Consider the following 19,374-nt stretch of genomic DNA (forward strand, 5'->3'; position numbering starts at 1 on the left):
CGAAGCCTTATGTGCACCTCTCCAAAAAACTAACAGCAAGTTTTTTTTCGCGGACCGCAAGCGTTGTGATTGGTCTGCTAGAACCCATCCCTCCGTATGTACTTGAGTTTTGTGTGTGTTTATGGGCACTTCTAGGAGGCTGATAAAATGATATAAATTTTTATTTTTGATTGGACTATCAAGTTGGACTAACAAAGATGGAAAATTTGATGCATCCAACTCTTCACATATTTGATAATGCATTGCATAGTATACATGTGGACATAATGCTCGCAGCTTGACTGCAAAAAAAAAAAATTTCTATAGCTTTATAACAGCACATGTAAAAGTAAAAAGTGATTTTACTATGGAAAAAGTATATGAACACCTCAAACCTGGAGTGGCTTATTGCTTTGATATGTCATCATGAAAGCACCTGTCCATATTTGCTTTTAAATCTAGGATGGAAAGCTTTGTAATCTTCAGAAGAGGCTGTTTAAAGGCCCACATGCACCACTTTCTATTCCAGCAGGACAAGGATTAAAGTATTTAGCAGTCGCATCTCTAAATCCCATTTTGCTCATATGGAGGGACTAAAGGCTCTGATGCATCAAGTGATTTGCTGTAAATTTCACAGCACGGCTTAAAAACCACGTCTCTCCTGATAAAGCAATGCCGCTGCGATGTGCGATATGAATAAGAAAGATATGTGCACTAAAAGAGCACAATAGGCCATCACGACCGGTGGCGAGGAATGTCTCAGGAATGTCTAAGCACAAAAAATTCATTACAAAACACAATACCTGAAGCATACATTCCAATACGCTCGCTCGGCACGCAAACCATGGGTGGTATGAGAGATAGAGATCTGAACACATTCAGAAACACACCGTATCTCTACACAGCTGTGGGCTTCAAAGTGCATTAGATCAGATACACAAAACGTCCCTGAACGCAACTGTTCAATCTATACCCCAAAACTTTTTGGAGTGTGCGCATTCTTTCTTTCGCACAAAATATTCAATGCAGTTTCTTCCTTTGTGCACAGTCTAAAGAGAATCCATGTTGTGGTTTTCCTGAAGAAACCTTTATTCTGCTGCAAAGCCTGCCATTCAAGAGACACCTGCATGGAGAACACAAAGAGTACCACTTGCACCAACTCGCAGTAGGCAAAGACAACGCTGCGACCCACTATCTGTCTTGCTACCTCAGTCGCAGCTACTTAGAGGATTCTGCCTATACTGCATTCTTCTCATCTCCTGTGGAAGGCTGTGCTTAACTCCAATTCCCTTTTTATCTTTTTCTTCTGACTGCGCTTGCAACGTGAGGGGGAAGGGGGATGGAAGAAGGGAGAGAAGCTTTGAAAAGCTGCAGGGATTTACCTGTATTCACGGTTGTCCTGATATCTCTTACTGTTGGCCACCCGCTGAGGCACGGTTTCCATGAGCAGCTTCTGGGTCAGCCTGTTGCTGGGAGTGGAGTCACTTTCATGGTTCTGCTCCTGTTCCTGGTCGCACCGCCATTCCTCGTCTTCGTTCAGAGTTGGCAAGTAGCCTGGCAGGGCTTTGCCGTTGCCTGACACCGAGCTCTGGTCGCAGAATAGTTTGGGACTCTCTCCGCCCGTCCTGGTGTATTCCAAGTATATGTCGGACTTTAAAAACAAAGGGTAGGTGTTTTCTTCCATCATAGTCTGAATTTCGGTTTGCGCCTGGTCGAACATGGCAGGATCGATGTGAAGCTTCATCACGCAGTCCCTGATGAAGCTCTTGGTGGCCGGTTTGATCTGCCTGGACACGATTCCATTGTTATCCAAGATGTATTTTTTGTAAATGGCTTTCGCGAGTTTCAGCATCTTCTCGTTGCCTTCGTTGGCCTCCTGCTTGCGGAAGCCGCTGCAGGCGAACCAGAAGTCCAGCAAGTCGGCACACTCCTCCTGCTTGAGGAAAGTCCTGAACAAGTGGATGCCATCTTGGTCGTCTAAAAGCGAGTGCAAGGACTCCGCCCATTTCAGGTAGGGTGGCGTCGGGGAAGCGCTACCCTCAGGCTCATAGCCCAGATCCAGGTCGGGTCTTCTGGGCGTAGCTATGGAGGTCTCGTTCTTGAGGCTCTCGCTCTTAGACGAGTAAAAACTGTGGCCATATTGCCGTCCATTTCTGGACACCAGATCGCCCTCTTCCCCGGGAACCGGGGGTCTGGGGGCATCCTCAGTGAAGCTGCTGCCCACATCGGGCAGATAACGGCCCGTCTCGTTTATACTCATGCTCGCACTGTCCCTGCACCCTGTCCCAGTACAGCCCACAAGGCAGAAAGTTTATTTCCAGGCTTCTATTAATGCCACTGCAAAAGAATTCCTCCTATAAGAGAAGAGAGAAAGGGCATGGAAAAACATTCAGAAATGCTTGAAACGATGATGCAGTGTAAAAACAGAGTAAAAACCATGTATAAAACAGTGCTGATTAGTGCAAGAACCAAGTATCTGATGCAAAGACTTTTACCTGAATGCTGGTGTAACATTTCATACCAACAAAAAGAATATCCATGAGAAAATAACATTACATAGAGGACAACATAGTGTCACTAACTACTCGAATTGCTTTCATATCATAGTGTTTTCTCAGTGTGCTGGATTTTAAGTGATAAGTTGTGGCACACCTTCACACATGCATCAAGCAAAACAATAATTTTATCACCAATTGTCACAAGAAGCAGATCAAGTGTATTCCCAACATAAATTCTGCACATTGCATACAGCATTAAAAGATTACAAAAGTAAAGGATGTTAGTTTATTTAAACAACATGTATTTGCTATAAAGTTAGCTGCTTGCAGCTATGCATAACTGTTAGTGCACGCAACGTCTGACAAGGACACTGTAAAATAAGTGTTACCATAACATTTTAAACTTTAAAGAGATACGAGTCAATTACATAGTAATAATAGCTCCAACGGTACACGTGTTAGCCAATTTAAAACCTATGTATCTAGGTTTAATTAAACACTGCAGGGCTCTACAATCCCATTAAGTTTACAGTGGCCTCAGGCATCTATCTTAAAGCAAAGATAGCAAAAAAGAAAAGAAAAAAAGGCCAGCCATCGTGGCACAAACACTCACCTGTGACACGCTTTACGACACCAACCATAAATCCAACACTTTCAAGTTCCGACCTTAAAACCTTTGACTGCCTGCCAAATAGATTTCGTCTGATGTTCTTGATAAGCAAGCGAAGGAGGAAAGAAACCTTGAGCTTTCCCAGTCAATAACTTCACCAGCGCGAACTTCAATGGCGATGAGCTAGCAGGCTAATCCAGCACAAGACGCGAATGTATAAACATTTTACACACACACTAATGCTGTAGTTTACTAGCGTAACGCTCCTAGTGCTAACCTTAGGAGGCTACAAGCTAGCTACAAAGCAAAACATGATGAGTTTAAAACACAAATACAAACAACATCAACCGCATCAAATAACATAACGCGCGAGGAGAGGAAGTAACGTTACGTGCGGCGCGACACCTTCCCGAACAAGTGATCAAAGATGGTGAAAACACTTTGACCATCCTTGAGCGCACGGGCCGACATTTCTAGCGAGCTTGATCTACTCATCCGACTCAACTAGTGTGAAAACACGTTGTCACAGCACGCTAGCCATCTTTAAGCGCTACAAACGCCAATATATCCGATCATCCCACTAACGCACGGGGGAAAACGCGGCCATCTAAAAACGGGTCGCGTTCGCTGCGCTTTTCCTTCGCTGACGGCATTACAACAGCTCTCGCGATCTGCTTTGAAGTGAGCCCCACATTCATCGCATTCATGTCTCGGCCTCAGCAGCAGCAGCAGGAGCGGATGGGGGAGGGGAAAGTAAGAAACAAACTCCGTACACACACACAGCCAGGCCCTTCCGCAGCCCAGGGACTAGTGTGCAACTTTGCAACACTGGTTTTCGCACTCCAACACACGCCGATAGACCGAGCGCGAGAGCTTTATACGCGCGCCTCGATCTCGCGAAGGATTCGAACGCGAGCGGCGAAAAAGCGACGGTGCATTTCATCTCTCTCTCTCTCTTTCACATACAGTCTCTCTCTCACACACACACACACACACACAACACACACCGCTACCGCAAACCCCCATTACACCCAAGCTAGGAGGAGGAAAAAAAGTGCTCCGTACTGTACCTGTGAGAACCTACTCTCCGTTTCCGAGCGCATCGGGAATAGCGTTGTATGCGGCGAGATGCGAATCGTGTCATCGATGCGGCTCTCGGAGTTTAAAAATAACAAAGAAAACAGTCGCTTCTCCACCTCTCCATGGCTGTCTCTCACACTCCTGTGCCCGTGTGCGAGTGAGAGAGAGAGAGGAGCAGGAGATGTGCAGCGCCGCGCACGGCCAGAAATCACACTGCCGCCTGGAGAAAGAAAAAAGGGAGGGAGGATGAAGGCGAGGAAACCCTGGAGTGTGTGAGGAGGAGCGCCTTCGATTCACTTCCACTACAGCGTGAATGTGCTCTCAGAAATACGTTTTGCCAATTAAACAATTCAGAGGTGAACAGCGCCTCGAGGAACATAATTACAATGACATAGGCCCGAGAAGATAAGCCAGCAGTCTTCTAGAAAAAGCGCTTTGATTCTTCACTGAGCAGGTCGCCCTCTCACGGACGCCGCCATGTTGACATCACATGACCTGCCGAGTCATACAGAGCACCAGATGCCACCAGTACTACTACTAAAACTGTTTACTTTTCACTAGATGACCTAAACCAAACATGCATACTGCACAATATATAAACAAACATAATCTGCACTGAAATAAAACAAACAAACTGTTGGAAGATGTACTGGTAATTTTCTGCTATAGGTATGTTTCTAGCCTTTCTTCAGTGGAAAAAAAAGTGCCCATATTTTGGTACTCTTCTTTAAATGGTGTTGGGATATAAAAGGACATGCACAATCTTTACCTATAGTATAATATTGCTGCACACGCAATAAAGAGCTTCTTCATCATTGTTTCCTATAATAGTAAAATTGTTGATCTCATCCAGTGCTCTTTTAGTTTTTGTTTTCTCTCATAAAATATCCCTTTACTGTTAGAAACCGCTGCAAGCTATTCCATGCATGAGTGAATCGTCCTAAAGAATCAAACTGAATATCAAATACCTTTATGCAAATCAGTTTGGCCGTAGATCGAAACAGTGATTCATTCACAAATCTGGCATCACTTGTTCAGATTCTGAACAGCTCATGGAAAAAACTGATTGCTAAAATATATTCAGGGGGGAAAAAAAAGATTCACAGGCCGGTGTGCGGTTGTCTTTATATAAGCATGTATCAGTAATATTCCACAACATACACATTTTTGATTAAACATTTTTCCAAAAGACTTTAATTAAGTATGGCTTTTTTTTTTTTTTGAAAGTTGTGTTTTGAAAATCACATCATGTGATCTAGGATCTTTATACAGGGCTTTCCATTATAAAGACTGCAAGGCTATACAATGCACCCTCTTTTTCATCCACATAAAATCCAATATGGCATTTACCCTGTCTGAAGTCTAAGATTTTATGTACTTAATGAGTCTACAATGGTGCATCAGCATCTGTAAAATCTAAAAATATCCAAACAAGCAATCATTCTCTGCTATAGTGATGAAACATAAGCAACGACCTCCGGCTTCCATATATACAGACCAAGGGTAAACAGCAGGACTTCAAGCACCGAGTGGAAATTAACAACAGTCACAGCTGCCACACTGCAAAAACGTCTCCAGACCAGAGCCACCAACAACATGAAACATTTCTTAAGAGTGAATGCAAGAATATGTAGTATAAAACACAAAATAAACAGCCGAAAAGGAACAAAACAAAAGATGGTTAAACTGCTTTAGTGTGTAGAGGCAACAGTTAGCAAACAAACCTCATCCAAACTGATAAGTCAACCCAAAACCACACTAAATGCAGACAAAGCCATACTGAGTGCACCTCTAATATCTATTCATTTTGTAGTCATTCTGCAGATGTGTCAGTGTCTGTATGATTTAGAGGATAGTCCTGTATGCATGCACAGCTGTATATTTGTTGATTAGTACAATTATAGTGGACTATAAACTTGAGGAAGTCAACAGTTTTCCATCTGCAGTGTCATTGACACATTTAATGGCTCTACCGTGACAGCTTGGACTTGCTATCTGTTTTCAACTCTTTATTTTCTAGCTATCAAGGTGCAGTAATCTAACAAAGTTTACCCAGTAAATCCCTTCCTTTTACAGTAAGTTCCTTTGGTGTGCAATATTCAAATACTGTTTACACATAAATTTATTGTTCAAATTACAATTTAACCTACCAAAAAAACTAAACTAAACTAAAATCCCCAGCCTGAGCTTAACACAGTAAAACCTGAGTATGAAAAAGCCTCCTCAACTCTCTCAGTTTGAGCAGAGATTAGAATCGAGGTACATTTTGCATTGTATCTCTCCATCTGACAAAAGATGAAAGCAACGTGGGTAAAAGAAAGAATGCAAGAGATTTAAACACTGCTCTTTTCTTTCAGTCATGAAAAAGCATGCAGCAGAAAGTATCTTTATAATCCTGTTCAATAATTTTTTTAAAGTCTTATAAACCTTACAGACATTACTGGAAATACGAATATCCTTCATCCCATATTTAGTCTATTGAAGGGTAGAAATACTGTATTTCATCAGAGTGGACATAGACAGGCGAACATTGTGAGAGTCAAAACCTCTGCAAATGATATGTGGAAGGTAATTCTGGATTTATGAGTTAGTTCAGTGAAGGAATTCACATCTTATGACTTTGAACGGGCTGTATAGTGTTAAAGAACCTGCCTTTGAAAAAATTAGCAGGCCTTAAAGAGGAATATTACTTTGTATGCTCTGAACCTCTGAAGTTATGACTCAACACCTGGATATAATCAGGCATGTAATCTCATGGATTCATTGCAAAAAGATCAAAGGCCTTTGGAATGTGAAGCCCTGTTCCTCCTTTTTATGACTTTATTTGATTAGCTCATCTGAAAATGGAAGAGGGGTTTGTGTGGAACCATGAATTTAATGACATATTACAAACTGCTCATGGGAAATCAAGACTGGGTGTAGTTAGGCATTCATCTCGGAATTTGACACACCTTAACTTTCACAAAAGAACATTAAAGGAACATTTGTCATGGTTTGCCAAGTCAAGATTACCAAAAATGTAGGAAATTTTGATGACCATGCCAAATGAACAATTCCTTTTTCATTTCCTTTTCTTTTTTTTGTATACAAGATACACTGCAGTTCAAAAGTTTGGGTTTGGTAGGTGTTTTTTTTTTTTTTTTATTATGAAATGACTTTTTTTTATGTGTGTGTGTGTGTGTGTGTGTGTGTGTATACAACATATATATATATATACACTGTATACACATACGCACAGTATTGTAAATACATTTATTATCAAGACATTGCAATTCCTAACTATATATCTGCACTTAACATTTGTTTTGTTCCCATAATTCAGTCCGTTAACATGAATAAAAAAGGTAAACCGATTACCTGATGAAACGGTAAGTTTCTGTCTTGCGTTTTCTGGCTTCCCCCAGCTCTCCCTCCATTGACAGAAGATTCCATTTCAATACCATTAACTAGATCAAGTTCCTGTAAAAACTGCATCCTCCTCTTTTTCAGAGAATCCAAGGCGAATGTCCACAAAGAAACGGTCCATTCCAGGTAATTCACTGTCCCCATTCGAATCTGAAACATGAAAAAACTTTAATTATCAAATCATTAGAAATTTTTAACAATGTAGTTCCTTGTTTTTGTTTTTTTTACATTTCATATTCTGTTTATTCATACCCAAACATGCGCACACACACGCATATTATATATATATATATATATATATATATATATATATATATATATATATATATATATATATACAGTAAATTTTGATGATGAGCATATTTTTCCAATAATGTTTTCCAGTCAACAGACTATGCATGGGCTAGTGAATACTGGGCCAGTGCTTAAATCAGATGGCATCAGCAGCTGCAAACTCAGATCTATCCTTGCCCTTCCTGAGGCCTGGCTTTGATTACTGGGCCCCCCACCACGAGCCAACACATGGCCATGAGCGCATACCAACTCAGTGCACAACCTCTGAGCAACCACTTGGAAACAATCAAGAGGTAAATAGCATGAAATAGAGGTGTTTGGAAATGGTTTGGAGAGATCGTGGAGATTAGGAAAGCATTTAGTAATTGCTCAAAGCCAGATTATTCTTGCATTTGGACCATTCGAGCAGGAATCATTTGGGGAACTGTAACCAGAGGTCAGAGTCACGTGGGTGAATGTCAGATTGTTCTATCGTTGTTCTTCTACATATAGTGAAAGTCACAGTCCCGGAGGAAACTATTGGAATCATTTGACAGCTGTGTTTGGCGAGCTTCCTGCATGAGTTTTGATGGAGGTTGTGACTGGCAGCTGTAGCTGCCATTCTGCTACCTGTTGAGTGGCCTTGGAACTTTTAGACAAATGACATGACAGGTGCACTTTCAGCTTAAGTACCTGCTCCTCTACAAAGCAGCTGGGGTGATTGCTGGTAGGTTGCACAAGACAAAGAAAACAACAGCAAGTCTGCTCTGAAGTACACTGTTTGCTCATATTTTCCAGTTCTGCTCTCCCCACCATTCTGTCCGTAGCTATCGAATAAACCCGTTGTTTTTCTTCTGAAGAATACTCAAATAAACACACACTCAAGAAACTGTTACAGCTGCAATGTCAGAATGAAGCACTTAAGGCATACATTTCGCAAGATAAATCTGGATAAATTAGATGCAGGCATGTCAAAAAATAGGATATACTCGGTATAAATATGATGATAAATCATTGCAACGCCTGTAATAATTTAACTCACAGTGCACTTTCAGTAACCTTATCAGAAACCTTAAATTATACTATCGTAGTTTTTGTTAATATTTTGAATTCTGTTTTATTTCTACATTTTCTCTTTTCATTTTAATTTGAGTTAAAAATGCGATTAATTTTGTTGTGTTTTTGTCATTTTTATTTTTTTATATATAGTTTTAGTTTTTAGTTTTAATTTACATAGTTTTAGCTATTTTAATAATTCAACTTAAAACTAAAAGAAAAAGATAAGTGCCAGCTTAAATTAAAGAAGTACATTTTTAAAATATTTTATTTAATTTCAGTTAATGTTTATTTTATTTCAAGTTTGTATGATTTTAGTTTTAGTTCACATTAGAGTTAAAGAAAATAACCCTAATGCACACAAAATGAAATTATGCACTTCCATCATAACGCATATTAACTTAAGTAAATAAACATTTGAATTGAATGAAAATGTCTTAATTTACTATATAAGCATTTTTCTCTCCTTTAATAATTAGATATGTTTTATTGTTGTTTTTTGGACCTGACTTGGTAACAATATTACAATAATTTATGCAATGTAACAGGCTCCTCCAGCATGAGGGTTATTATATGTTAGGAAGAAACTGTCACATAATCATGTGTAAAATATACATACACATATACTTCCAGTTTGGCTTATCAAACTTGTTAAACGTACACATTTAATGACAGGTGATGACTGATATGGCACAAAAGTTTGAGGCAACATTTCAAAGCTTTAGGCTAAATAAATTCTAAATTCATAGGCAAAAGCTTAAATGTGTTACTATTATTTTGGATTTCCCACATTATTACTATCACTGCACATATATACTTAAAATATGTAGTATTATAAGGCATTATATTGCATTTTTAAAAGTACATTTGTTAAATTTACAAAAACTTATTGGTATGGCATTTAAGTTTATAGGGGGGGGGGGGGGGGGTTAGTTTGATGGGCCTCCAGCTGAACTGTGGTAATTTTAAATTCCAAAGGTTTTCAGGTCTGACTAATAGGATTGCTGTGTCACTCTATATTATCTGTATCAGCAAAAGTAGTTCTCAGCTTCAAGGACATCCCGCACCATAAACGCAACTCGGGAACTTTGTGGTATACGTGACACACGGCATGATAGCAGGCCCATAAAAGTAATTACCTATGATTTTTTTGCATTGCCGATGACATCACAAACATTCTTCAAATGATCATTACATCAACATTGCACTGCAGGAAGTAATAAAGAGTAAATAAATACATAAAACAGGTTTATGTTTACATCTTTGTTGTTTAACGTCTGAGATCAAACATGTTGTTTTGTAACTTGGTTCAGCTTTGTCCAGACATATTACCATAAATAAAAATAAGATATACCTTACTAAAATCACTGGTACACTGAGTAGTAATTCTAATGTTGTAGAAACCATTGTTGTTGTTTTTTTTTACTGAAAACATATGATCAGCAGAGTTTTCCAACAACATTTGGATAATGCTCAAAGACACCTTTGACTGTCTATAAATAAAGATTAGACTGAAGCATGCAACAGACATAAATTTACAGTCATGATAAAATTCCAATTAAGGGAGCAGGTATACCGAATTTGAAAATGGAGCATGACAGTAAATGTGGCAGGAAACAGATAAGTTCTTGGCCCACGGTCATTCATTTGAATTTTTAAATCACCTCTGACTAAAACATGTGGTGGCTTCCATCCCATTGTGGCATCTCACATCTGGTAGGTTAAGCAGGATAAGTTAAGTCAAGCCCACGGCGGTCTTCCATGAACCTATTGTTTGTGACAGTCCCATCTGCTCAGATTCGCCAGTATCAAGCGCAGGAGCAGATGAGAGGGCATCCACGGGGACCCCCGCTGTAACATCATAGAAGGAATGCTTCATCTGAGGAACTGAATCAATACCCCTCTTCAACCAAAAAAGAAACCTCAGAAAATGGAGATTTTATTTCTTCATGATAATAAAAATAAAAACACACTTGCCAAATAACTTCTTATCTCTTTCTTCTTTCGAATAACCCATATTTAAATTAATCTTTACGGTCAGTTGTTTGTTGTTGTATCTCCATACATATCTTACTAAATTAAGTTACTAAATCATAAGGAACTAAAAAATCATAAGTTACTTAAACATTTTCAGATCCATTAAACTTATTTGCATAGATATTTTAATAGCTCCGTATTGTTTTCCCTTACAGTTTTTACCTTTAAAAAACATGGAAAATAAGTAAATACAGTATTCATTTGCATAGATTTCACGGCATCTAATCTTCATGGTCAGTGACACCAATGACTGTAACACAACAACTATAGCCTATAAACTACACAATAGACATTCCAGTCTCTCAGCTGCATGTAACCAGGCCTCGGCGTAACCATTTCAGCGGCTGTGACAGACTAATATGCGACTCAAGCCTTCAATAAAAAGGCGATGACAGCCATGTTAGGTGAATGAGGATTTGAAGAAAAGGAGTGAGTTCAGCAGGTGTTTCTTTAGCTATGAATCAATTTGAGACTCTAGTTACTATTTCTGATCCCAACAAACTGGATATTAATTTATCACCAAATGCAAAAGGACAAAACGTTTACTAGGCCTATTCTGTTTACTACACAGTAAATTATTTTTCAAGTCACTGAATGTTGGTTTTAAAGAAGATACTTTTTCTTTCTACTTTTAAAATTTCACATTTAATTGAATGTCACTAGTAAATATTTATGAAATTGACTAGCAGTTTCTTAGTGAAAATAGTTTCAAATTAATCCTAAACCATTATTTTTTTTCAGTGTAGGACTTTTTAATGTGTTGAAAGAATTGACCCAACTAAGCTAAAGGTAAAATGACCACGTCTACCACAGTAAGAACTTTTAATGACTTTGAAGCAAGTGAAATGCCACTATTAAAATTAAGAAAGTCAAGACTAATAGATATTCCATAACAATCCCTTTTTTATAAATTAGACATATGTTCAATTTTGTGCACGGTACAACTTTTAACTTGTTAATTTGGAGTGGACACATGGTGGAACAAAGAACCATTATGAGCAAAAAAATGAATGATCATTCTGATGTCATGATATAAGTCCTCTCGACAGGAGAAAGAAAAACCATTTCTGGCCAGCATTCCTCTGTGTTGGTTTTTGTTACAGCTGCCAGTGCAAATTTACCCCTCCTTGTAGGCTGTGCTTGAAATAGGCTTATCTTTTGAGGGGCCTGATCAGTTGACAATAGCCCATTTAGATGTTAAAGCTGAGTGCTGCTCTTCTCATTTCTACAAAAGATAATTATTCCTTCAAATAAGTTACTTCAAGGGTCCTTTTAGCACTTCTGTAAAAAGTGGAATAATAAGACTTTGAATTATGAGGAAAAACTGAGATTTTCGAGACAAAGAAGCACATGCTTGAAATGTTCGGGGCTGGCAGCACTACGAAACAAAGGCGACGAGGGTCCGGTCCAGAAAAGCTGATTTATATTTTAATGATTGGGACATCAGAAAGGGAAAATGTCTTTGGTGTATTGATAAGCTGCTCTTTTTAGGGCTCGCAAGTCTCGGTAGAAAGGTGGTATCTAAAGACTGTCAGAATGGGCTCTGGAGTCCTGCTGATATCTTTTGTCATAGCTGAATAAATTGTGACTAACAAGGCCAAGAGTGGATTAGCCACAGAGGATTAAACAGGTTGTTGCTTGAGGTTTGTCTAAAACCAAACTACTGATTAATGTTTCCATACGAAAACATGCACATATGCCACATTCGGGTGCTTTAGCTTATTTTGTCGGCAAACAATGTGCCGCTAATGACACGGGGCTACAACGACAAATCGGCGAAAGACTCAGAACGCTAACAACTGTGCAGTCAGAGAGGCTTAAAAGCTTGTTACTATCGCCAATGCTATGAGCTAGAAATGCACAGCAAGCGGTCGCAACAATTGAAGCAGCGTCTTTGAAAGCAAGAGGGCCGTGACAGACATGAGTCTACGAGACGTAAATAATAAAGACACTGGCAAACAGCGCTACACGGAGAAAGAAGAAACTGCCGCCGTTATCAACGGTACACAATTGATGCACAAGCCATCTTCAGGGTTACCTCAGTGTACGGAAGAACAACTTTTTCACCGTTCTTCGTCGTAGAGTTTCCTGATTGTCTCAACGGATTTGGTCTCGTGCTACGCAGTCTGCAACATCGCCGGCCGCCATCTTTAATCACAACTGGGTTTAGTTGGCTATGGTTCTCCCCTCCATCTTTCTTTATCTTCTGCTTTCCACCAAGCCCCCTCTCAGTTTGTTATGAGGGCTCTTCTTTTGACATCATATCGTGATATCGACAGGTTCACGGACGGCTCGGTTGGGAATCGGCGAGAACATGGAGCTCTTGCTGCGGCGCTTCATCCAATGGTGGATTCTCTGACCATGCTTGATTATCTCGAAACATATCCGCTAAGGACAAATATTCATCCCAGATCTGAGGCCTTTGATCTGATGAAGGCCCGATTTGAAAGCCCCCTCCAAAGAGCCCTTTTATAGACAGCGTTCCCTCAGATGTTCCAAGTAATGAGATTTAGAGTGCTATGATTAATCTAGGCCAATTTCATACACACACAAACACACAAACACACATGAAAACACAAAGACATGGACATAAGCATACTGACTGATCGAATTAAGTTTACACAGCGATTCCTCCCATCCGCAAATCAACGGAAAAATATATACAAAAACCGAACAACAGCCCAGCTGGATTTCTTTGATCGTGCTTTGGAAAAAAATTGATTTGAAGAGGCTTCAACGACCATATTGAAAACTACGTCCGCAACGCTTTTTTCTCGCTTGCATTTGCCCAACGTTCACCGTCCAGACTATTATTCTTCGAGCTCCAGGACGACCAGCATTTATTTGTACTGGTAATGCTAATCTCGTTGACCACCATCTCTGACACATTTCACAGAGTCGACTCCGGGAACAATAATGTGAGTTTAGTCTCAAAATGGTTGATGCTCTCACCTGCCTCTCCTGCTGGGTGTCTCCTCCGCTGTGATTTCTGTGGTCCGCCATGACTGGGCGCAGTCGCCTACTTGCCACCCCAGAGTACTTTCTTATACTCATGAATCTCTTTCTGTTTCTTACTACTGTGTTGCTGAAAGATGTGCATCTTTACTTTATGTTGCAGCTCCAGCTCTGCAACCTGATTGGTGGACGCAAGGACCAGATGATAGACCTCAGAACCCTATTGTAACTATAGCAACAGACCCCACAGGCATGAGTGATTTGCTCCTAATTGCAAAGTAAACATTAGGAACGGAACTGGATATTATCACAAGGTGTGATGAACCTTGGGGTGACGATTGCAAAAATGCAATAAGCTTCAAAACGAAAACAAAGCTGAGCGCTGTCCAATACGCTGCCCATTCTAAGCAGGATGAAAAGGGAAGCACAAAGACCACAGAGTAGCGGTCCTTTTCAAACAGCTATGCAGTTTTCAGTGCTTCACGCCAATGCTATTTGATGTTTGGGAGCATTTCATTCATCACAAGAAAACAACAACAGACCATCGATGGGAAAAAATGCACAAATATACATGGCGAGGCGAGATGAACAAAATCGGTGTAGCCAGATGAGAGTGCTGGAAAGGAAAACACAGAGAACGCGAAAGATGATATTGCCTTTGTTGGGAAATGTTATCAGCTGCTTACCTTTCATACGGATTTCACACTTGCTTGTCTAGTAGCAGCCAGGGTCAGACCCAGCAAACCCTTCCCACAATGACCGATTTTCCATTCAAACCGTCCTGGCGTGGATCCTTGGTATTGCCTGCCACTTGCATTTGCATTGGCGCCGCCACTCTCAAACAAATTTACCACACACACTTTGTCTTGTTTTCAGGACTTCACATCATGGTGTCTTTAGGCTCGCGTCGGCTAGCGGTGGACTCTTATTGAAAAGACAGTTTTGATTCCGCACGCCACACGTTCAAGAACAGCGAGGTGGCTAGTGAGAAAAGAAAGTCACTACAAAATAGCAGCTGGCCATTAGTCTCAGTGGCCCCTCAGTACCCTGCACAGGCTCATATGTTTGGGGGGGGGGGGGGGGGGGGGGGTTATTGACCGAGGGAGGGAGATCACAGATACATTATGTTTAATGAGTCATTTTCATTGTTTATCACAAAAAAGAAAACCTACAGTAGAAGGAAGCCATTTGAAAACTAAAGCTGTTCAAGTTATTACTTTACATATTTAAAGAGACATTTCTTTTATAGAAGGAGCACAACTATAGATAATTGGGAGACATATTAATATAATAAATGTATTTAATAAACTTATAATAAATAAATAATGCAGTTTTTCTAAAATACACTATCCTTCAAAAGTTAGGGAAATTAATATTTTTATTTAGCAAGAATGTGTTAAACTGACCAAAAGTGACAGAAAATAAATTAAATAATGTTGCAAAAGATTTAAATTTTGAATACACATTCTTTGAATCTTTGTGTTCAAAAAAAAAAAATCCTGATTTTTTTTAAATCTAATTTTCCACACAAATATTAAGCAGCACAACTATTTTTAACACTCAGCATAATAGAATGATTTCTGAAGGGTTGTGTGATACTGAAGACTGGAGAAACTGCAGCTGAAAATTCAGTTTTGCCATTACAGAAATAAATGACATTTTAAAAATGTATATATAAAAAAAAACAGCTAATATTATTTTTACAATATTAGGTTTCTTATTTATTATTATTATTATTATTTTTTTTTTCAAATATTTGAAGCTTTGAATAAGAGACTTCGTTCAAAAACATTACCTTTTGAATGGCACTGTACCTTTAAATTCACCTTTTGGTTTTGGTTAGACCACGCTTTTTAGCAGGCATCTAAAAACACAAATGCAACATGCTGTAATGTTATATTAATTCTACTATAAAAATTCCAATTACTTTGATAATGTCAAATATGCTCACAAGAAAAAAAAAACAAAAAAAACAATTCAAAACCCAGAGGATAACATTTGTTTTTGTCAGGACTATCTAGTTCATCAAAGAATGACTAGTTATTATAGTCAACTAGTAAGAGCTATTTCGGCCCAATAGCAACAGCATTGCTAAAATAGCTACATTTGTTTTTCATTTGACAAAATAAGTAAAATAATTTCCAAAGTAAGTAGCCCGGTTACAATAGGTAAATAATAAATCAACCAGGCAAACTAGCTTTAAAATAATATTATGAGTGTAAGTATTAAGTAAATAGATGAAATATTTTAATCAAAGTACTGGCAGTTGCTGCAGTGGGACTGTCTTTTGCTGATGAAAGATCAGTTCGCTTTTCCCCTTCAGCAGTGAAAAAAGGGCACATAATAAACAATGGCAGCACATCATTAAAATACTGCACACCACGTACAGAGCAAAAACAACCTTATGCACCAGGGGAGATTCAAAATACTTTTATTTGGCTCATAGACAAACAATACCTAGTCATACTGTAGCTGAGGTCGATGTATAGGTCATTATAGAGCAGACTGATGTATTATTCATAAGAGAATTCTCTTCTGAATAATACAAGAGATTAAACCATTTTTACTGCCCACTTAGATTGTGAGTGGCATGATTGTGATACATGTGATTAACAAGATCTTAAATATAGACTGAACTGATGTTGTGAGTGCACATTTTAGCTCAAGGTGACTGATTAAATAGATAAGAAGACAGAAAAGTGTCAAATAATAGTAGGGTGTCGATTTCAAGCACTGAAACGGACTGGAAATGTCAAGAGGAGTGGCTTAAAAGTGTCAGCAAAAACAGAGTGAAATATCCTGAGGCTTTGAAGGTGTGTCAAAAGCGTATCCAGTTTCTTGCTGGTAAAATAAGGGCGGCGAACAGTTCCTATCACTTTAATGTAACAGCTCTAAAATAGAGCTAACACTAGCATACCCACTGACACCTTTTAAAATCAAACGTACACTGGCTGAACTGCTCCAGAAAAATAGCATATTCAATTCTAATAAAAATGACAACAGCTGAAGATAAATCAAGAGAATCATCCGTTCTAGATCTCTGTTATCCTCCTGGAGGACTGCTCGTCACGTGCTGAAATCTATTTTCCTTTGTAAGGCAGACAGTCTGTCATTTTATCCTCAGGATCACCAATCAGAACTGTCTTTGCAAGAGCTTCCGAGAAAGGCTTTTCTCACCTCAAACAGTGAACTGCTTCACCTAGAATTCCCTGTTCTCACTGAGACGGTTTGAACAGACTTTTTAGTCGACTGTTGCATGAATAAAAATGTCTCATTAAGGGATATTGAGACTCAGGGATGGTTATACGACTGCGGTGCTGCATTGATTTGAAGATCAGCGGAGAGCAAAGGTGTTCAGAGAACTGAATCAATTCTGCATAACAATAAAATCCAACATCGCTCCATCCCCCAATGACACACACTCACTGCTGGCTTAAGATAAGATGAGACATAGTGTGCTGATTTTGATGTTTGATGAACACAAATCAAATCCCACCTCATAAATTACAAAGAGACAGTATAGGATTTGCAAATCCGCGTGTTGTAAAATGTCATATTTAAGTACGTAGACACAAACCAAACAACCAAATTCAATTACAGCATATTTGCAAAGTGTATAGCCTTCTAAGTCTTAGTTATCTCTAGAAATAATTATTATCTCTAAATTATTATTACAGAAGAAGGTTGACATCTTGACGAAAAACTTGAACTATAGAACTGACTATAGTTAACTACAATTACGAAAACTCCATTCATTTTTATTTTAAATTTTAGTTAACTTAAAACGAAAATGAAGAGAAGCATAATAAAGCTACGTGTTGATAGCTCTATGCATTTTTTTTAAGATAAACATATACAAGATAAACATATACAAATAAAGCATACAAAATTGAAAAGTACAATTCTCCAAAAGTATGTTTTGACACAGTAAATAAAATAAAATAATGTTGATAATAACACTTAACAAAAAGTACTAATGTTTTGCCTTTTTATTTATTATATTGCTATTTTGTTTATCTTTGCTTTATGTGCTACTTATTACCATTGTTTCCTTTTTTCTTTTTTTGCAATAACAGAAAGCACTTTCTTGAACACTTTTTTTAAAATCCCAACTGTTATAATAATATTTATTATTACAATTTAATATCTATTAATATTTATATTAATAGACATTAAATATTTGCTCAGCTATAGCAATTACTGTGTGCGTGTTTGTGTGTGTGTGTGTGAAAAAAAATGTATTCACACATATATGATCAGATGGCTTTCTTTACATTTGTGAAAAAGGGTATCATAACTCTTTCTGACATTATGTATATTAAATTATGAACTGTGTGAAATATGAATAAATGTCATTATATATACCTTTTTCATCTTGGTCTACACTAATACACATCAAAAGCAGCACAAACACAGAAGACATATGGGCAGATATCACGCAGCGCTTTGAAAATATATCACTTACAGACCATTATTCAAAATATGGCCCTTGCCTATACAGTGCCTTTCCTATTCGCTCTGAAATCTCAGTCCAGAGCTCAGCCTGCTCAGGTTTCAGCAACAAAAATGAGCTCTTCTTGCATTCTTCCCACCCCCATCTCTGTACAGCTCTCCCCCTCCCACCTCTGGCTGTCTCTCTCGGAGACTCTTGTTTATTCCTCCCCTCAGGCTGTAAGATTGGAGCCCGGGCCTGCCATGAAAGAGCGCACACAAAACAAGAGAAGATTAAAGGACCGAGAGATATAAGGAGTGCATCTGACCAAACCATCTGTGCTACTCAAAACCATTTTTTTTAACCCTACAATTACATGCAGAGGTGTAAGAACCGCAGTGCAGGCAACCACATATAGGAAGCAGCAACATAAACACAAAATATGAGTGTTTATTTATGGATTCAGACATAGATGCTGCAAAGTATACAATGAGTTCAGCGAGAACAAACTAGAAGAACGATTGACCTGCACAGAGAAATACCACAAAAACCAACATAAAATCTAGTGTAGCTCTTCCCCCAGTTTAGATGCAATCTACTGGAATGGATGAATAACAAATACTGCAGATTTATGCAGTTGTATTTAGGGAGGGAGAAATTATATTTCTAATACAAATTCATGAGCTTGACTGAGCTGAACGGAAAATGCAAATGGCATACTTCTGGAAGGACACAATCTAGCTAATGCTTATTCTTCAAAATCTGCATTTAACATTTTTTTTTTTTTGGCTTACAGAACAGAATATGGAATTCTCTTTGGAGATCATTTATAAAAGAAAAGAGTTACATACTCACACATGATAAAATTGAAAATGGTCTGGCCCTTAAGTGTGTGCAAAATAATGATCATGCAGTAGGTTTCGTGCAAGAAGGGTTTGTGTCTGAAAGCAAGGTTATGTATATAACATAAGTTCTATACATATATGTGTGTGTGTGTGTGTGTGTGTGTGGTATATATATATATATATATATATATATATATATATATA

At 38.5% G+C, this 19,374-nt stretch overlaps 1 pseudogene; it reads right to left on the minus strand.

Moving 5' to 3' along the window:
* Positions 1-1,299: 1,299 nt before the first annotated feature.
* LOC113071837 (axin-1 pseudogene) lies at positions 1,300-14,052 on the minus strand (annotated as a pseudogene).
* Between the last annotated feature and the right edge of the window lie 5,322 nt (positions 14,053-19,374).

Source organism: Carassius auratus, unplaced genomic scaffold, assembly GCF_003368295.1.
Source record: "Carassius auratus strain Wakin unplaced genomic scaffold, ASM336829v1 scaf_tig00008290, whole genome shotgun sequence".
Lineage (NCBI taxonomy): Eukaryota > Metazoa > Chordata > Actinopteri > Cypriniformes > Cyprinidae > Carassius > Carassius auratus.